Here is a 19,814-nt window from a genome sequence, read left to right as displayed (position 1 = left end):
TAAAGGTCTAAAGGTTTAATATCTAATGGTTTAAAGGTTTATCAATCACCAGGAACTTTGAAAAAAGTAAGATCGGAAATGTGAAAATTAATAAAGAGAAACTTCACTAGAGTGGAGTCTAGAAGGGGGAGCCTACCACTCAATGCCAGATACAGGACGAATCATCAATTACAGACCCTAACAGAAGAATCATGAACAGGAAAAAAATGATCAATTATAGGCCCAACAGGAAAAGATATACATTGAATCTTCTGTAAAAAATCAACTACACCTGTAACTCGCTCAATGAAAAACCATAATCACCCTGAACTCTTGCTTCTCTCCAATGGACTTTCATTCAAAACACCCCTCCCAATATCCTTTTTCTTCTCCATAAAATAATGTTCCTCTCCTTTGTTTGTTGAATTTAGCTATGGTTTTGCCATAGCTTGCACATTGCAGACTTCAATTTTCTGCTATTGCTGAATAAATCAATTTTTGCTGGTAAAATAACTGACGGCTTTGTTTTTAACGTTAACAGAAAGATTGCAAAGAGCAGAATCCTAGTCCCTCCTTGGGCAGCTGGACTCCCAACAGCAGATGATTTTGCAAGTCAGGGCCTCTGGTAGTTCAGTATTTTTGAGTCTCGATTTTAATTGTTGTATTAAGTTTCTTTTACTTAAGTCCCTTTCATTTTTGTTTTCCTGATGAAATGCCGACAAACATGTAGAAATAAAGATATTTCCATCAACAGAACAGAATGTTGTTTCTAGCTCCTTTCTCAGCTCTCTGAAAATAGCCCTAAACACAGCATCTGAGTCCAGGGCCTTTGAAGATTAGATCTGCTGCTTCTGTCATCCTGTGACATCATCCAGCCAGGGAACACACATGTTTTACCTGTTATGCCCAGAAGTAGTGAAGGTCCCTTCTCACATTCCAGTATTATTTATGTGGGAAATACAGAGCTGTACATGGGTATATAACTTACTTAGAACTGTTATCACAGTTCTGTTATCACAGGTATACATAGCTCAAATAGTACATAACCTGTATTCCCCTGGTCATGTATAATAAACACATTAAAACAAATTTTTATAACTCACAGAGATGCAGCATGAATTTGAATATTAAAACAATCAGTATAATGAAAAATTTCTAAAAACATGTGAACTTGTATTTTCTTGGAAGACTCAAAAATAAAATCTAATATTGAGATAGAAAAATAACAGAGACATTACCTTCATCCTTTCCCTGAAATAAATCAGGGAAAATAATTGGCAAGAAAGTAGGATTTGATGGACTTTTAGGTACGACACTTAAGCTATATCCATACAACAGGGTTCTGGTAAACATACATGAGAAAACAAAGTGTTTTAAAAAGTAGATATTTTACATTAGGAATATTAAGAAGTATCAATGGATATTTCTGGATCTCACAGAGTTCATAACCATATGCCTTAAAATACTAAGTTTAATAAAATATTGGTTGTATATACACTGTTCTCCATTGTCCTTCACATGAGTCTTACCACCTCTTCCCACCCACCCCCACCCCATCTTCCACATACATATTGACTTGGCTTCCTTAGGATCTCTTAGGTTAAATTTATGACTTAGGCTCTGATACTTAAATCTTATTTATTCATTTATTTAGGAGCTTTACAGAAATCATTGACACTAAATTCTCTGAGTTGATAAAGGATTCTGTGTTTGCACAGACCGAAAATACATTCACGCTTGGCTTTTTCAGAAATCAGAGGCATACCCCTACCCCATCCCCCCCCCATTACTAAGCCATCCCCACTCTCCCTTTTCGCTTACATGACTTCAGAAATGATTTCTTTGAAAGTGGCATCTGTATCTGACTCCTCTGTTGATCAAGAATAACCATTTTTCTGGGTCATTGTATAAAAGGAAGTTAAGTATGTAACAGTAAGCCTTATATTGTGACTAGGTATATTGATAATCTCTTTGGAAGCTGAAAAACTGTTCTGTTTTGAGACAAAAGGAAGCAACAAATTTACTTTTCTTTTTTTTTTAACCAGAGAAGAAAAATAATTCTTATCAAGATGGAAACTAATTTCTTTTACACTTGTATTGCTATGACCAAATGACAGCAGAGATTTCAGGTTCACTGTTCACAGATGAAGGACAAATTCATTGCCTTCAGAAAAATAAAGCAAGATTGGAAGGTTATTTAACTGGTGAATTCAAGCAGCTGAAATTAGCAGTCATAATTATTGACAAAATCTCATTATAATAAACATTAAAATCTTGTCAAGATTTTTGTTAGCATGGATATTCAGTTTGTGAAATATTTTGTTATATAGCAAATTCTATGGTAATAGAATGAAATCATAACCTATACTAGAGAATGAACTATGCCCATGTCCATGAAACTCAGAATTCCATTACATCTACAACTTTCCATATGCTGAATCACACTAAAAATGTAAAGAAAAGAATTTTGGAAAGAGTTCATTATAGTATATTGACATTTGTTGAATTCTGGTAAGATGATTATTGTATAATCAGGTCAAACCTTTTCAGTTATTTTGAGAATGTATTTCAATCATTCTGAATAATTTAACCTCTAAGAGTAATAGAAGCCAGTGAAACTTTGAAGAAACGATGATGCTGCTTAGTGAAGATGCTAGCTCTTCAGGGTTAGGCAAGCCATTCATCAGCGAACAGAAAGGGCAGAGGTTAATTAAACCTTTAGTTTAGAAAAAGAAAGTAAAAATTGTTTACAGTGTTAATTTACTCACCCAGGTTATCTCTTTAGAGATTGGTAGTAAATCCTCAGTCAACTACTCAGAGTCAGTATTATTGTGTTGGGGACACCATTTACTTATTTATTAAGGTGGAACTTAAATAAAATACCATCTTGCTGTAGGATTCTAATTGGTAGCTTATAATCAATGACTCTTACCAAGAGTAGAACGACCCCCCCAACCCCATTCAACTCTTTCTTATTTGTAAAAAAAAAAAAAAAGGGGCGCCTGGGTGGCACAGCGGTTAAGCGTCTGCCTTCGGCTCAGGGCGTGATCCCAGCGTTATGGGATCGAGCCCCACATCAGGCTCCTCTGCTGGGAGCCTGTTTCTTCCTCTCCCACTCCCCCTGCTTGTGTTCCCTCTCTCGCTGGCTGTCTCTATCTCTGTCGAATAAATAAATAAAAAAAATCTTAAAAAAAAAAAAAGAAAAAAAATAGGTGATGATAAAGGAAAATGGAATAAGAAACTAGTTTCTGCTCTCCATATTTACTGGAATCTACAGCTTAATTTTGAAGTATTTGTCTATTTGTATTTACATAATTTTGGTCTAAATTCTTCCCCTGAAGACAACCATACTAACTTTACAATTGACAACAATAATTATGCTGTAATATTAAACAAAGTAGCAATTTCAAAACACATCATGTGTTTGAAATAGTAAGAGTATTTTTTCAGGTACCTATGATCTGAGTCCCACATTTATGGCATTACATAGGCTGTGTCTTTCTGGCCTAATTTGGCTGATTGTTGGATTTTAGAAACATTCGAAAGCAGAAATGCAAATACAGAACAATACTTCTGCAAACAGAAAGTAAAACAGTTTTTATAAAATATACAGAATTTCATGAATCTAGTGGAAATGATGTTGGAGAATTGCAAAGCCAATTACAATGAAGTGGTAGTATCTACAACCATGATGATATGATTGGTACTTCAAAGGTAAATGATTTGAATATCTAGAGTAAATGAAGCTGGGGGGATTGGAGAGTTTGCAAAAATATAAATATATGTTTATGTCTGTAAAACTCAAATATAATTTAAATGATACTATGATAAAACTTGGTAGGAAAAATTACGCAAAATGTTCAACAAAACTCATGTCTGTATCACTTTTGAAGATTTTACTTAATAGTTTAACAGCTAATATTTTGTTCTTTTAGTTTTGTTTTCTAGAAAAATTCTGGAAATATGATTTTTGAGATCAAGCATTGTAAGAACACTCAGAAATAATTACTGTTTTTATATAGACATACACATTTTGAGATTTTTTTTTTTAAGATTTTATTTATTTATTTGACAGAGATAGAGACAGCCAGCGAGAGAGGGAACACAAGCAGGGGGAGTGGGAAAAGAAGAAGCCGGCTCATAGTGGAGGAGCCTGACGTGGGGCTAGATCCCATAACGCCGGGATCACGCCCTGAGCCCAAGGCAGATGCTTAAGGACTGCGCCACCCAGGCGCCCCCCATTTTGAGATTTTTATGCAGATATGTGTGTATGGCACATTTTTGTATTCTTTATAGCTGGAACTCATTTTTTCAGATACAATTTTATATTAAATTCTAACATAACATTTTAAAAAAAAGTCTCTGTGGCCAAACCTGAATCTTGTAATCCTAAATCCGGGAAGCTCATGGCATACAGTTAGAAAATGAATTAACAATATTTAGTTATATGGACATAGTATAGTTTATTTAACAACACATTTATTTTGAGTATTATATTTTTAATATATTTATACCATTTGCAAGGATGCAATGAACACCTTTTCCCATCTAATTGTTACACATTTCTCTCACTTAAGCCTATGTATAAAATATAAAAGTAGAAAATATTCATATCAGCAAGGAGTCTGCTTGAAGATTCTCTCCCTTTGTCTCCCTGCATTCCTGCATCATGTGCTCTTTCTTTCAAATAAATAAATACAACTTTTTTGTTAAGATTTTATTTATTTATTTCAGAGAAAGAGAGAGAGAGCACAAGCCAGAGGGAGAGGCAGAGGGAGAAGAAGACTCCCCGCTGAGCAGGGAGCCGGATGCAGGACTCAATCCCAGGACCCTGGGATCATGACCTGAGCAGAAGGCAGATGCTTAACTGACTGAGCCACCCAAGCACCCAATAAATAAATCTTAGGGAAAAAAATATGTATATATATCTCCAGAAAAAATTCAGTGAACTACTTTTTTCAACCATGAACTGCAAGTCACATGTATGATAGATACTATTAAAAACCAGATAACAATATCACTAAACGTTTAATTTTAGTATTGCAATTTTTGTCCTTGACATAATTTTAGGAGATTAAACTTTATAACAAATTTATATAATGACTTTTTCAAAAGCTGTTATAGTAATGCATATCCATGGATCAGTATTTCTGTGAAGAATTGGTCTAGAATAGATACCAGTTTTAAATATTTTAAACATTGTCTGTCATAGGTTTATCTTACTATATTTTTAATATGTAATAAGGAATCAATAAATATTTATTATTCCCTGTATTTTAATATAATCTTTCAAATATAATGGATTTTAACTTTAAAATAGAAGGAAAAGAAATAATTCTGAAGATGATGAGCAATGATGAAGGGCTCTGTTTTGTGTAGTAAGAACATCCCATTGAGTCTTGATGTCTAGTTCCAACTCTGATACTAAATAGCATTGTGTGCTTGGGTATTTTGCTTATTTCTCTTATGCTCCTTGGACCTAAATATCCCCTCTTTGAATCTTTACTTATTGCATTGTATCAGAATTGATGACCCCCCTAAAGAGCTAATATGCATCTTACTATACTTAATACATTGCTATGCATGAGTTTCTTGCATGTGCCTCTTACATTATCAGATTTCTATTTGAAGTTTCATTTAACACAGTGTGCACAGTCCATGGCACAGTATCTGGCTCACAGTTGAAGATCTTTTAGTTATACTGACTTGATTTAAATTTTAATGATTAAATGAATACTTAAGCTCTTCATGTATTAAGTACATAGACTTCTATAATTATATAACTGAATCAAAACATCAGAAACATTGTGAAATATAATATTCACCAAAATTCCTGTACATCTCTTTGTTCTTCACTATTCCTGTGTCAATTAACAGTCTCAAGAATTTACATATACTGACTTACATAAAGCAGTCCTCAGAGATCTACTCTGATACTGATCCTATTGGCACTGAACATGACTTTTTGGTCTTTTTAATTAGTTTTTCTCATCTATCTCAAGTTAAATATATCTTATCAACACTAGTGGTATTTTACATTGATCCTGAAGTATTTTGAAATGTATCATTGGTTTTAAAGATTTTATTTATTTGACAGAGAGAGAGAACACAAGCAGAGGGAGCAGCAGGCAGAGGGAGAAAGAGAAGGAGACTCTGTGCTGAGCAGGGAGCCCAATGTGGGACTCAACCCCAGGACCCTGGGATCATGACCTGAGCTGAAGGCAGATGTTTAACTGACTGAGCCACCCAGTTGCCCCAAAATGTATCAAAATAAAAATCGATAGTTCGGTCCCTTGTGAGCCACTGTAGGAGCTGAGGGCAGGGTGCCCAAGATGGGCCATTTCGGCAAGGGGATTATTTGAGCTGAAGGCAGCTGAGATCCTGCAGGCTCCAGAGAAACTTTTGCCCCTCCCTTAACTACAAAGAAGAATCTAAATGGAGGGTGTTTGCAGAGTTAAGATTATAACCAGAGATATATTTTATCTGAGTAACCCATACATACCACAGGGCAAACATTTGTTTACCAAATATTTACTCTTTTTCATCATCCTGTGAATTGCTTTCCTTCCCTCTGAAGTCTCAGGCCTCTAACCCCCCTCTTTAGTTCAGAATGACACATACCCCACATTTTGCCGGACTCTCTTAGAATTTCCGTGTCTATGTGGATTCTCCATAGGTACACTATTAAATTTGATTTTTCCCTGTTAATGTCTCATGTCAATTTGATTCTTAGTCCAGCTAGAAACACCTTTGAAGAGAGGAATTCTTGCTCCTGTACAACATGGAAATAGATTAGCTGTATCAAAGGAAATGCCTGGTTTCACATGGCATCTGATAGCCATCCCTATCATGCATTCTTCCCCAACTTCTCACTCAAGTTCCAATGAAGGCAAAAAAGAAAGCTGAACATTTTAAGCATTTAAAGCTAAAATATAATTACTTGGAAGATTCTGCTAATAAGATGAACAAAGTCTATATAAAAAAAAAGTGCTGTCGATAATTTGCCTCATGTAAAAAAGGCAGTCCGATTTACTTCAAAGCAAGTAGATAGAAAGACACTTAGTGCCTCCAAAGAGAACAATTTCCTATTATACAGTACCATAAATAACTCGTCCAGAGACTCCAGGAAACGGCAGAACAGCAAAGCTTGTGGGGTCCCAAAGCTGGTGGATATCACCATATTTGCAGACCAAGATAAATGATCCAGGCAAGGGCAGAAGCAGGAGTAGATCTAGTCATTCCAAGTGCCCCTAATGATGGTTTTAGCAGGAAGCAACGTACTTCGCGTGTCAAAAAAAGAGCATGACACTAGGTATAGATCCTGCCTTCGTACAAAAGGACCCTACGAGCTGAGTATCCACCAGGCCAGTTGAGGTAAGGCAGGGAGTATATCAGAGTGAGCCGGTTAGCTTTTCAAAATGCACATACTTGAAGTTCATCCATATCTCTAATTTAAGCAGACAATAATTTTCAACTTTTATTGTGCATCAGAATCCCTAAGAAGAACCTATGTAAAATGTAGAATACCAGAATTCATACCCAGAAATTTTCTTTCAGTGAGTCTGGGGTGGGTTTCAGAGTTTTAATCATGAATTAAAATGTTTATTGATTATCTGCTATGTTCCTGGCACAGGTCTAAGTTTCTCTGTCCTCATGGAGCCTACATTCTAGGGGGAGGTAAGCAGGAACTCTAAACAATAAACAAAGCAAATTACATATTGTTGAAACTTAATAAAGGCTATGAAAAAAAATAACAGTATAACAGGTAAAGTGTGGCTGGAAAAGTCAGAGAGGTAAAAATTACAATAAAAATATTGTGGTTGTGGGTAGATGTCATTGACAAGAGGCACTTGGGCAGTTTGATTATATACAAGTTATGCAAATATAAGTAGTCATGGAAGACACTCTCTTTGGTGTTGGGAGAGGGAACTTTTTTTTTTAACCAGGAAATTCTCATAAGCCTCTTTCCCTCTTTACAACATTTACCTACCTATACCTTCTTCAGAACTCTGAGGATATTATAATTTCATGAAAAAACAGATCTATTAATCATTTTACTGCAAAAGATAAAGACTCCTAACAAAATGTTTTATATAGAAATTCCTGAAGAAATTTTCAAAAAGCTTTTTAAATCCATAATAAAACAATCATGTATAAAAATATAGCTTTTATAAATTTAAAGCAATATATAAATAAGAAGAGACTGAGAATTATTGGAGAAAAGATAACAACATATAAAAAAAGAAATTGGAGAAAAATAAAACTTTATTAATAAATCTAAAATAAAATATATAAAAAGCAGAATTGAAGAGTAATAAAGAAAACAAAGCTGAGATACTTTTGAAGACTTTGAAGAAAAGGAAAGTGAAATTAAGTATGAAAAAAATATAATAGATATGATATATAATACGGTATATCTAACAGAATAGTATGCATCTTTTAAAACAAATTTTAAAATCGTTTACTATGTTTTTTTTAAAAAAACAATATGAGTACGTTTAAAAAAACCACACAAATTATCTAGAAATAATGAACATGAATGAGATAACAAATCTCAAAAATTAATTGCTTTGTATTTATTTTCATTGATTGGTTAAAATAAATAAACTAGCTAAAACAACTGGAAAAATACTGATAAAGCAAGCATAAGAAAAAATAAGATACTTGGAAAATCCAAGAAAATCAACTAAAGAACACTGAAGCTACTATAATGTATATATTTATTAATTTAAAAAATAGAAGTATAGTTTTCTTACATTCCAGCAATAAACAGTTAAAATCATAATGGCAAATAATCTTAGTGACAATCACAACAAAATATAGTAGTTAAGTACAAATGGACCAAAAAATTTGAGGATACATGTAAGTGTGTATAGATATATTTACATATACTCATATACACATATAGATAAAATACATGGATGGATTAGATAGAATTCTATTTTTATTAAGTTTATATGTTTTCATAAACTATATATAAAACTAAGAGATTTATTAAAATAAATATTCAAAATAGATAATTCGTGACATGAACAATATAGGTAATTTCATTCAAAACCTAAGAAATTCAAAATAATTAAATCAAAATCAAAGGAAAAAAGAATTAAGTATCACTATTAATTCAGCAAGAATTGTTTTTAAAAGTTTTAAAATATTGGCTGTGATACAGTCTCAGGAACTTATACTGGAATTACATAAAAATATTAACACATGTTTTATATAAAGTTTTAAAAGTGTTTCTTAATTTGTATTATAATATGCTTGCATATTACTTTTTAGTATATTGTAGTATTTTTCCCTATTGGTATAATTATCTGTCTTCACTGCTTTTTAAATATTTTAATCATTCCCATAAACACATAATTTTATTTATGTTCTTGGGATTCAGGGTTTTCAATTTCGTTTCATAAGTCTTAGTGTCACTGAGATCCATATGTATGGAAAAATAATGACTTCATAGCAAAATTTTTGCAAGGACTAATGCCAACAGATTATGTAATTAAATATTTTTCTCTGTAGTGTTTGAGTTTTCAAGATTTCCTCAATGTAGAAATATTCTTTAAAAAAAAATTGCCTACCAGCTTTATTGGTTATACTACTTTACTAAATATTTCTAATGATGTAAAATAGTGTCTATAACAGAAAATCTATTTAATAAAAGTTCAAATATATCATTCCACTTTTAAAATTTCTCCCATGCATGCTAGCATGTGGGGGAAAGATTTAAGGTGAAACTTCTAAACTCCTATACTTCTGTATTGTTTTATTATTTTAAATTGTGTTGTATCTTTAACAATTTTTCTGAGGTCAATTTAGTGAAATTCCATAAAGTAAGTGAAAGAATATTGTCAAGTGTTGGTAACAAGGCTCCTTCACCTCTATTAGGTAACACACATTTTTTTGCCCAAACTTTCCAGATAATAAGTGGTTTTTCATCTTATGGATTTCACTGGCATGCTTTCTCCCTTTTCACGTTAGTATAACGGGACCACCCCAGATGGCAGATTTGCATGCCAAGTGCACCCGTTTACTCTAATTTATAATTTCCTTTTGCTTGGAAAATATTCATTTGTTCAACTTACACTACTTTGATGAACTAAAGCCTGTGATTACACCCTTAGAATACAACTGGAAAACCCTCTCATCTCTAAACTGAGAATGATATTACTAACTTATTTATATGATATATGATAGCATTAGAAATCCTAAGATACATATTTTTAAAACCTATCAACAATATTGAAAACAATAAAATTACAAATCTAGTTCTGCAGAATTATGGTCCTGCTTCAAATGCTAATGAGCACATTCATTTAACTTTCATCTTTCAGTTTGATCCCAAAATATGATTCCTATTTCTTCAGACATTAGTAAAAACATTTTAACCCTTGAAAACTAAAAACTTTTGTGCATTGGTGAAATAAGGTGGTGGTCTGTGGCCAGCTTTAACTGGACAGAGCTCTAGTTTTTACGTTTGCCATAATGATTGGCACTAATAGGCTCCATGGTTGGCAGCACTACCAGACAAAGGAAAAATTATGTTAGACGTATGTGAGACGGATGTACGAACTTCCATACCTCCCAGAGCCGAGCACTCATATCCAGGTCTTGGGAATGTGAGTAGGACACAGGAAAGAGTCACTGCTTTATTTTACACTGTGCAGGGCCTGTAACTAGAGAGGCAATTTTCTATTAGCCTTCTCACTTGAGAGCCCCCACTTTGTTTTTGAAAGTTGCACAGTGTTAAGGCTGCTTTCAGATATTTGCAAACATGTCCCTCACTAGTGCAACGAGAAATGGCACAAATTAGGTGTTGATAAATATTGATGGATGTGTTACTTCATTATATAAAAGTGCTGGAGTCTTACTGTACATTATCATTGAAGAAACAAGTGCATTTAACCCATTTAGAAGTTACAGTTAGAGATAATAATTATGCCCTGGATGTAAGCAATATAAACATTGTTTATCCTATTATAAACCGGTCCTTTTCAAGAACACAAAACACTGACTCTTGCAGTCATAAATGCAGGTGGGTTGCTGTCTTGACCAGTGCCTTGTTCTATTTCCTGCCAGCAAATCATCTCTCTGAGTTCAGAGTTCTCCCTTAATTTAAATAGAATTATGAAAGCTTAGAATAATGAAAAATTAGAACTGGAAGGAAGACTAATTATGATCCACATGATACTGTAGTCCATATTTTAACTGTTGACCATGATATCTGACCAGAAAATGGAAGAGCAGAGAAGTATAAAAACACAGTGATATCAATGGACTGGAATCCCAAGGAGATGAAAGACCAACAGAGAGATCTGGAATGATGGGAGGTGTTGATCAGAGAGTGAACTTCAAAAGATGCAATTATATCAAGGACACAGAATAATGATGTGTTCAGAAAACTGAGAGAAGCTAAAATCTTCAGAAATGTCAACAATACCACAATAACCAAATCTGTAATGGATATACAGATTCACCTGACATATTGTCCAGTGAGACAAATAAGAGCCAACAAGTCATTACTGAAGGTAGAAGTGAGAAAACACCAACACTAACTATATGGTGGTAATGGCCCATTCAATGCATTTACTCATTTGATATAATATTTTTGATCTGTCATAGTCTAGATGTGAAAAAATCAGTTTCTTATTCCCAGGACAGTGCAGAACTTCCTATGTCTTGATAACAAACATTCCAAATTTCTGCCTCAGAGTTCTTGTCCGTGCCATTTTCTTTTCTTCTATAATTTCCTATCTCCTTTGCAATTCCACATCATTCTACTTCATAATAAAATCACCCAACATCCCAAGAGATTTTTCCTAATATATTCTACCATATTCTGAATTTTTACTCTCTCTTCAGCATTTTGCTATTTGCACATGATTTTTTATTACGTAAACTTTCCATACGTTAAGTTCTTCAATGTTGATTCAGTGCACAATCAAGCTCTCAAACTATTTATCAGCAAGAACTGGGTCTTTTCCCTGCCATGATCATTTGATTCGTTATATAAGGTGAATATTTAACAACTGATTGTTCCTCAGGTCTCCATGACTTCCAGAAAAAAAGGGGCCTTTTTGAAAAAAAAAATCACATAAAAATAATATAATCATATGAACTACAAAATGCTACCCATTTAACAGAAATTTTTCAATCAGGAACCATTTTATTATTCTATAGGATCACAAACGAGAAATATGGTATTTGATTCATTTTCTATCTTCCTCTCCACTTAAGAAAGGTAACAACATAATAAAAAATCATTAAAAAAAAAAGGTAACAACATATATCATGTTTATTTTGTATCCATAGTAACTAAGGCAGTACCTAACTAATAGAAGGTATTTACTAAATAGTTGCTGAATAAAATGAGAAATGAATATATTTTCTAATGGGACTTGCATGTGAGTTTCTGGACAACACAGTATAAAAGTCATAAGTTATTAGTGTTCCCATTTTCCCGTTTTCCTACTTATTGATACAAGTATGTAAAATATAAAATGTAGATAGATAATGACTACAGTATATTAAAACTGGGAGTACATATCCACCGTTTTATTTAAAAATGTTTGTAATACCTGATTTTATTTATACTTTCCTCATTGCAAAACAAAACAAACAAAAAGGTTGTACAACATTTATTAAGAGACAGTATATCGTGTCATGTTTAAGAGCATGGACTAGGGAAGGGGAGAGATGACTTAGGTTGAAAGAATTATGGGTTAACACACATGAAATGCTTAAAACAGTACCTGTCACACAATGACTGTTGCATAAATATTAGATAATTTGATGATCCTTATTCATATTATAAAATACTTACTGAATATAAAAACAGTAAACTGGAAATGAGGGAAAAAACTCTAAGTAAAATAAGTGAGGAAATACAATTAAACCTTGCCTGTGTAATTTAAGGGAGCTTGGGATCAAAAAATGAGAATTTTAGAAAAATATTTTTTAAAGATCTATTTATTTATTTGAGAGAGAGGGAAAGAAAGAGCAGGAGTAGAGGGAGGGTAGAGGAAGAGGGAAAGAGACAAGAGAAGCAGACTCTCTGCTGAGTGCAGAGCCTGAAAGGAGGCTCAATCTCAAAACCCTTAGATCATGACCTGAGCTGAAATCAAGAGTCAGACACTCCACCGAATGAGCCACTCAGGTGCCCCAAGAATTATAGAAAAATATTAAAGGTAATTTTGGTTTTCCTTTCTCTGGCCTAAATCAATACTCTTATTTGGCAATGTAGTTTAGATGTGTAATCTGGTTGTATAAATTACCGTTATGTGGCTATCCATGTGACTTTGGTTAAGCTATGCTTGTTCCCTAATCTGTAAATTAGATATAATAATAGCATCTACTTTATAATTAAACAAGGGAAGTTATACAGTGTACAGTACAATTTTTTTTCTTCTTCTTCTTCATCATCATCAACATTATCATTATTTACAACTTGGGACATAAAGAGAAACAGACCTTACACTAAGAAATTCCAGCACTTACTACGTACCAATCATTGCAATGATCATGGGTAATAAACATATATGTAATACTATTTAAATCAGATTCTTTGCATCAAGCTTTATATTTTGAATTATTTTCCTCCCATCTTTCTCAAAGAGCTTATTAAAAACTGAGAGTCAGGTATGTGAATAAGGCATCAAGACCGTGTGATGAGTAAAATAATAAAAGTATATTTGTGGAAAAAGGCAACACAGAAAGAAGAGTTATTGGCTGTTTTGTAGTGCAGGAGAGGTTTTGGAATATAGTTAAGTGTGAGCTAAGTTTTGAGGAATCAACATTATTCAGCCATGCAACCAATGTGTGAATATACCTTGAAATATTGCAGACTGACAAAGCATTTGATCTCATGGGCTGTATCAAGTTAATGCTCCTTAGTCAATTTTACAAGTTCAGGTACTACAGATATTTTATATTTGCATAATATTTTACAAATATAAATGATTTAACAAATACTGCATATATTACGTATCCATAGGGGGAGAGCAATTTCCTTTTGCCAAAGGAAGAATAAAAACACAGAAGCAAAATCATGTCTTTGCTGAGAAATTAAAAAAAAAGGGAACCCAGACCCCTGAACTGTACCCAGCCTCAGCGAGAGCAAGCACACAACCCCTCTGTAAAGTTTCCTCTGGCAAATAAACTGACCTCAGGGTAAAACACTCCTCTACTGTTCAATTATGCCATCCTTGCTCATCCTATTTCCCCATACCCCTTTATCCAGCCTTGGTTACTCCTTATAAAAGAAAAGCTCTGTCAGGGCACATGGGTGGCTCAATCGGTTAAGAATCAAACTCTTGGTTTCAGCTCCGGTCATGATCTCAAGGTCTTGAGATCAGGCCCACGTCAGGCTTCGAGCTCAGTGAGGAGTCTGCTGGAGTTTCACTCTTCCTCTCCTTTGGCCCCTCCCTGGGCTCGCTCACTCTCTCTTTCTATCTCAAATAAATAAATAAATCTTAAAAAAAAAAAAAAAAAAGTCCTGTCAACCTAACTTTTGAGATGCTTGCAGGTTCCTCCTATTGGAAAAACTCCCTCTCTCAGTCCCCCCCATTGTCATAGTCCTTCCTTCCCTCCTGCAATAATGCTTTCCAAAAATCTCTTCTTACCTAAGTCCAGACTTGTTGTTGTTGTTTGTATTTGGGAAGAGAAAAATGGAAACTAAAGTAGAGAAGCCACATGGGGACCCAAAGCAATTACTGACAATATTAAGCTACATTTCATGATTGCTTTGCTTACAGAAACATAAACCGAGAACCGGAAAACCTGAGGCTATTTCCTAGCACTGCCTCTTAACACGTGATGTAACCTTGGGCAAGTCGTCACATTTTTGAGACCTGAATTTCTTTCCCGATAAAGCAGGAATCACAATGCCTACCTCCAGGGATATGGCAAGGATTGCATAAGATAATGTATATAAAAGAGATGAACAAATGGCAGAGTCCCTTCATCTTGCATTTATTACCTATAAATGGCTCTTCTCCACTTGTTGTTATCACTCAAAACTGCTCCAGTCTTACAAGGATAATTTAAAATGTTTGCAAGATTATCAACTGTGATCATCCCTGCAGGACAGAAAAAAAAGTAAAGAGAGAAAAATAAAATTTAACCATAAATAACTCCACCTAAGCACCGTTCATTTTATAACTTGACCACAGTGTTTTCCTAAAAGAACTTCAAGCAACACAGGGAGAATTATCTAAAGGACAATCATCACTAGACTAGAGAGCACAATAGGATGAAAATGAAACATTCTGAGGGTTGAAAGAAATCCATCTTAAAAACATAAAATTTTATATGATTATAAAATATCACATAGCATTATTTTAGAAGTAAAGAATTTAAGAAACGTTTTTAAAAAGGGAAAAGCTTGTCATAAAATCAGCATGAAACTAGACTATTTTTGCTTGAAACTTAAGAAAATGATACTATCTTGGGGCTGTAGAATCAATCTTTCTATAAGAAGTTCTTTTTTTAAATTATTAATCTTTAAGATTGAAACATTTTAATTTATTTTCTCTGGTGCAGAGAGGTAGCAGTTTGACTCTATTTATTTTTTGACCTAAAGAGGTAGTTTTTTAAAGTTTAATTCTTAAAGTTATAGTTTTTTAACTTTTTTTCTTTCTCATATTGAGAAAACCCCATCATTCCACCATCACATTTATTATCCACATATTGTTTTCTTGAGTTTTTTCAGCATGAGTGGAAGTAATATGATAGTTTTGTGACACGTCATCATTGTCCCCTGAAAACAACAAAATGTGCTTAATTACTTGTTTAGTTGTGCTGAGCACCGTATAAAACTTACTGCAAACACATTTTTGTCTAGTTTAGTTTTATAGTCATAAAATACACACACACTTGACCTCAACATGGGTTTGAACCGCACAGGCCCACTTATATACATATTGTTTTCTGATAAATACAGTACTGTAAATGTATTTTCTCTTTCTTCTGATTTTCTTAATAACATTTCTTTTCTCTAGCTTAAAAACTGTACTATAAGCATACAGTATATACTACCTATATAAAATACGTGTTAATCTACCATTTATGTTACCACAACATGTGGCAAGGCTTCAGGCCCAACAGTAGGCTATTTATAGTTACATTTTGGGGGAGTCAAAAGCAAAGTGCAGATTTTTGACTGTGCAGGGGTGAGAGACCCCGACCCCCATGTTGTTGAAAGCACAACAGTACTTATTCCAAAAAAGATTTCCTATTCAAAGTCATGTCTTGGGTGGCCGACCTTTCAAATTGAACCTTTCATATCACATAGACTGAACTGCAGGAAAGCCCATATCCTAAAATTTGCTTTCCTTTGACACCAGCAGTGTTTTACTGCTCAGTAAACCAGTTTACTTTTTGAGCCCCTCTTTCTATTATAAAACACAGATAATGATCTTTGCTTTGTGTGAGTTAGGGGATTACTCTCAAGATCAAAGGAACGACTACCTATGAAAATGCATTGTGAACTATAAAATATAAGATGTTTTATTCAAACTGCAATGTCACCTCTTGGAGTGCCCTTTCTTAAATAGAGACTGTGAAAAGGAGTGAGGGAAATCTCATTAAAAAGGAGTCCTGAAAGGGGAGCTCTCACATAGGAACCATGCTTTGCATCCTGCATAACCAGCGGGAAGAAGGAAGAGAATTATTTTGACAAGGGAAGACATTTTTACATAAGAATTTTATTTCCTGCTTTTAGAAAAAGAAGGGAGAGCCCTCCCTGCCCCCAGCAGCACAGCACTAACCACCTCTTGCAGCCCATGAGAAACCAGCACAACTTCCAACTCATGCTCTCCTCCAATGAACTTTTGCTCAAGACAACCCTCCCCTGTTTCTTCCTGAAGCCTGATAAACGCTAACCTTCCCTTGGTCTCTTTGGATGTGCCTACGGTTTTCCCAAGTTAGCCTGTCTGTATGGCAATTACTTTGCTGTTCCCAAATAAATTAATTTTGCCAGTAAAATAACTGATGATTTTATGTTAAAGATTGGCACTGTCCTCTAGACATGATTTACTTCTTTACTTACAAGGCTATGATACTTATAATTTCCATTATTAAAATATGAGAATGAAAACATGTAAGTTATCAGTTTCAAAAACTCACTGTTCAGCAATCATATTTATATATTCCTCTCACTTCTGTTTTGGTATTGTCCTCACACAGAACTGTAGATAGCAGACATGTTGGAAAGTTTGATTCCATGTATTTTGTGAATGACCACCGTACAGTGGCAGGAAACATTTAATATTTTAAAATATTTAGTATTTTGACATAAAAATTCATCCCCCAAGGTCCCTGGAGGCTTCCTCTTCTCATGTAGGCCAAATAAACCTGAAACTTCTTGCTCTAATGTACAGACCCCCTTAGAGCCACATGAGTTTGCCTTCCCAAACACTGAAGATTAATACAAAGACCAGCATGAACTCTACATTCAAATAGTCAGTTACAAAATTAGGGTAAAAAAATTTTCAGAGTGAAAATTACCTTTTCTTGCTGCTTATTTACCTAATAAGTTACAGGTTTTCATTTGGGTAAAACAACCAAAAATAATAGATCTGTTTAAATCCACGAAATCATTCAGTATGGCAAAATCTGAATGTGCTGGAACCGACAAATAGTTTCCTAGCATTCAAATCATCTCACTCCACGCTATACATTTTCATTAACTGGAACTGGTCAACTCAATTGCTCACACCATTTAAATATGTTACTCGTTGGCTTTCCACTTTTCAACCAGTTTTGCCTCAGCAAAGCTCCCCACTTGCCCCCACTCTGACATTTATAATTGTGTTTTTTCTTAATTGATCCATTCCCTCAATTTAAAAATATGTCTATCCCCTGCTCTTTTTCTTCTATTTCTCTTTCCTTTTACTATCTGGCTCATGATAACTATGGTGTGACCGCAGAGCCAGAGAGATACAATGTACTTCTTGCAAGCTGAGAGATGGTGTCCTCCCCACGCAAAAGACCTTTCCTAAGGGCAGTTCCTTGTCTCACCCTTTCTAAATTTCTGTTAAATTTTATCACCTGCAGTAACAAATGTCCCCTGGTGACAAAATGCCTACCCCTTACCATGTGGAAGCTTTGCCTATTTCATCTCTAGTACGTACAACGTGTTTAAAGGCATTATCCTATTCTATGATGTTTGTGGTTGTGGTAACTTGCATTGCATGCAGCACAGACTAGAGAATTTCCTTCATTTAGGGAAAAGGATGTATGATTTGTTGGTTGTATTAGTTTGCTAGGGCTGCTGTAACAAAGTACCACAAATTGAATGACTTAAACAACAGAAGTTTTATTGTCTCACAGTTCTAAAGGCTGGACGTATGAGATTAAGGTGGTGGTAGGGCTGATTCTTTCTGAGAACTTTGAAGAAGTATCTAAATTCTATGTCTATCCTCTAGCCTCTGGTGGTTTGCTGGCAACCCCTGGCATTTCTTGGCATTTGGAAAATCACCCCAATCTTTGATTCGTCTTCACATGGTGTTTTCCTTGTGTGTTTATGTCTCCAAATTTCCCCTTTTTGTAAGGACACCAGTCACAGTAGACTAGAGGTCACCCTACTTCAGTGTGGCCTCATCTTAACTATATCTGCAATGACTCTATTTCTAAATAAAGTCATGTTCTGAAGTATTGGGGTTAAGACTTCAACATATGTTGGGGGGGCACAATTCAACCAATTCAACCCCTAACCCTATTAGTTAAAATATTTTACTTTACCAAACTATAGACAAGTACATTTTTTAGGTTCTCATTTGCAAGACTGAAAAATTACTGCTAATATTGGCAGAGAGAGAATTCGTTGAAAGGATAATGAGTACTTCAAGGATTGTCAGGAAGTTTCAGGAAAGCATGCACAGAGATAGGAAAGAACATAGGGAAATCTAGAAAGCCCAAACCAGAGACAATATCAGTCCTCGTAATAATTAAGTGAAGGACACAAGTGCTACCACTGAATACTGACACCTGGTCCCCACCAGCACCGTGTAGGTGCTCAACTTTGAGAGCTCACAGCATGGCCTTTTGAAACTAGGCTGATGGTCATTGATGCTGGATCTTTAAGTGCCTAGCTACAGATTCAAATGTTTGTCTCAGCAAATTGATAGCCAAGTCTAGATACTGTCTATACCTTGGCATTCTGAATGGCTAGGAAAACCGTTTCATCTTCTGTAGTGTGAGGTAAGCTCTTCTCCAAATAAGACCGACATATTGGGAAATTGTGGAAATACATTAGTGGGTCTCTACGTTGAACAGTCTAGGAGTGACAAATGCCCTCAAAAATGTGCTGTTGTCTGTTTCCCCATGGTTTTATGAGTGTACCTAATATAAATAACAGTATATTAAAAATTATTTGTGGGGAGAGGGGTTGGGGGGAGGTATGGTGTTGCTGTGGCAAACAATAGTGAAATAAACACTGTAAATTTTCAAAGGTAAGAGACTTTCCTATGAGCTTGGGCCAAATTTAAATAAGCATAGCAAGAGGCAGGGCACCTAAAGAAAGATGTGACACTGAAGGAAGAAGGAATAGGACATCTTTGGGGTAAATATAATTTACAAATTTAGCTGGAGTGAAGCATTTTTATAAGTGAAAGATGGATTGATATAACGATCTTTGGGCAGTTTGTTTATGGACTTGCATGTCACAGTAAAGGGTCTGAATATTGTTCTAAAGATAATGGGATATTATTCAAGAGAAAGGAGAGGTCTATTTAGGAGTCATATTCTAATAGATGATATTCTGCAAGAGGGGAGTTTTGCAGACACATACCCTGATAGAAGAAAATAAAATAGTTGTGAAAAATGACTACAATCAATGT

The 19,814-nt window shown here is 34.6% G+C and overlaps 1 long non-coding RNA gene across 3 annotated transcripts in view; it reads right to left on the bottom strand.

Moving 5' to 3' along the window:
* LOC123804288 (uncharacterized) overlaps nucleotides 1-19,814 on the bottom strand; it is a 127,780-nt gene that overhangs the window by 32,486 nt on the left and 75,480 nt on the right. For 2 of the 3 annotated variants that reach the window (XR_015725531.1, XR_006783132.2), the window contains exon 4: nucleotides 14,954-15,053. This is a non-coding gene — a long non-coding RNA (uncharacterized LOC123804288). Of the gene's footprint in view, nucleotides 1-13,393; nucleotides 15,054-19,814 lie in introns of those variants that run through there. The other variant, XR_015725530.1, reaches the window with a different exon arrangement.

The sequence above is a fragment of the Ursus americanus genome, chromosome 8 (genome assembly GCF_024610735.1).
Source record: "Ursus americanus isolate L20-20 chromosome 8, mUrsAme1.1.p, whole genome shotgun sequence".
NCBI classification, from domain to species: Eukaryota; Metazoa; Chordata; class Mammalia; order Carnivora; family Ursidae; genus Ursus; species Ursus americanus.
Note: the sequence above shows the minus strand (reverse complement) of the source record. Positions and strands in the feature narration are given on the sequence as shown.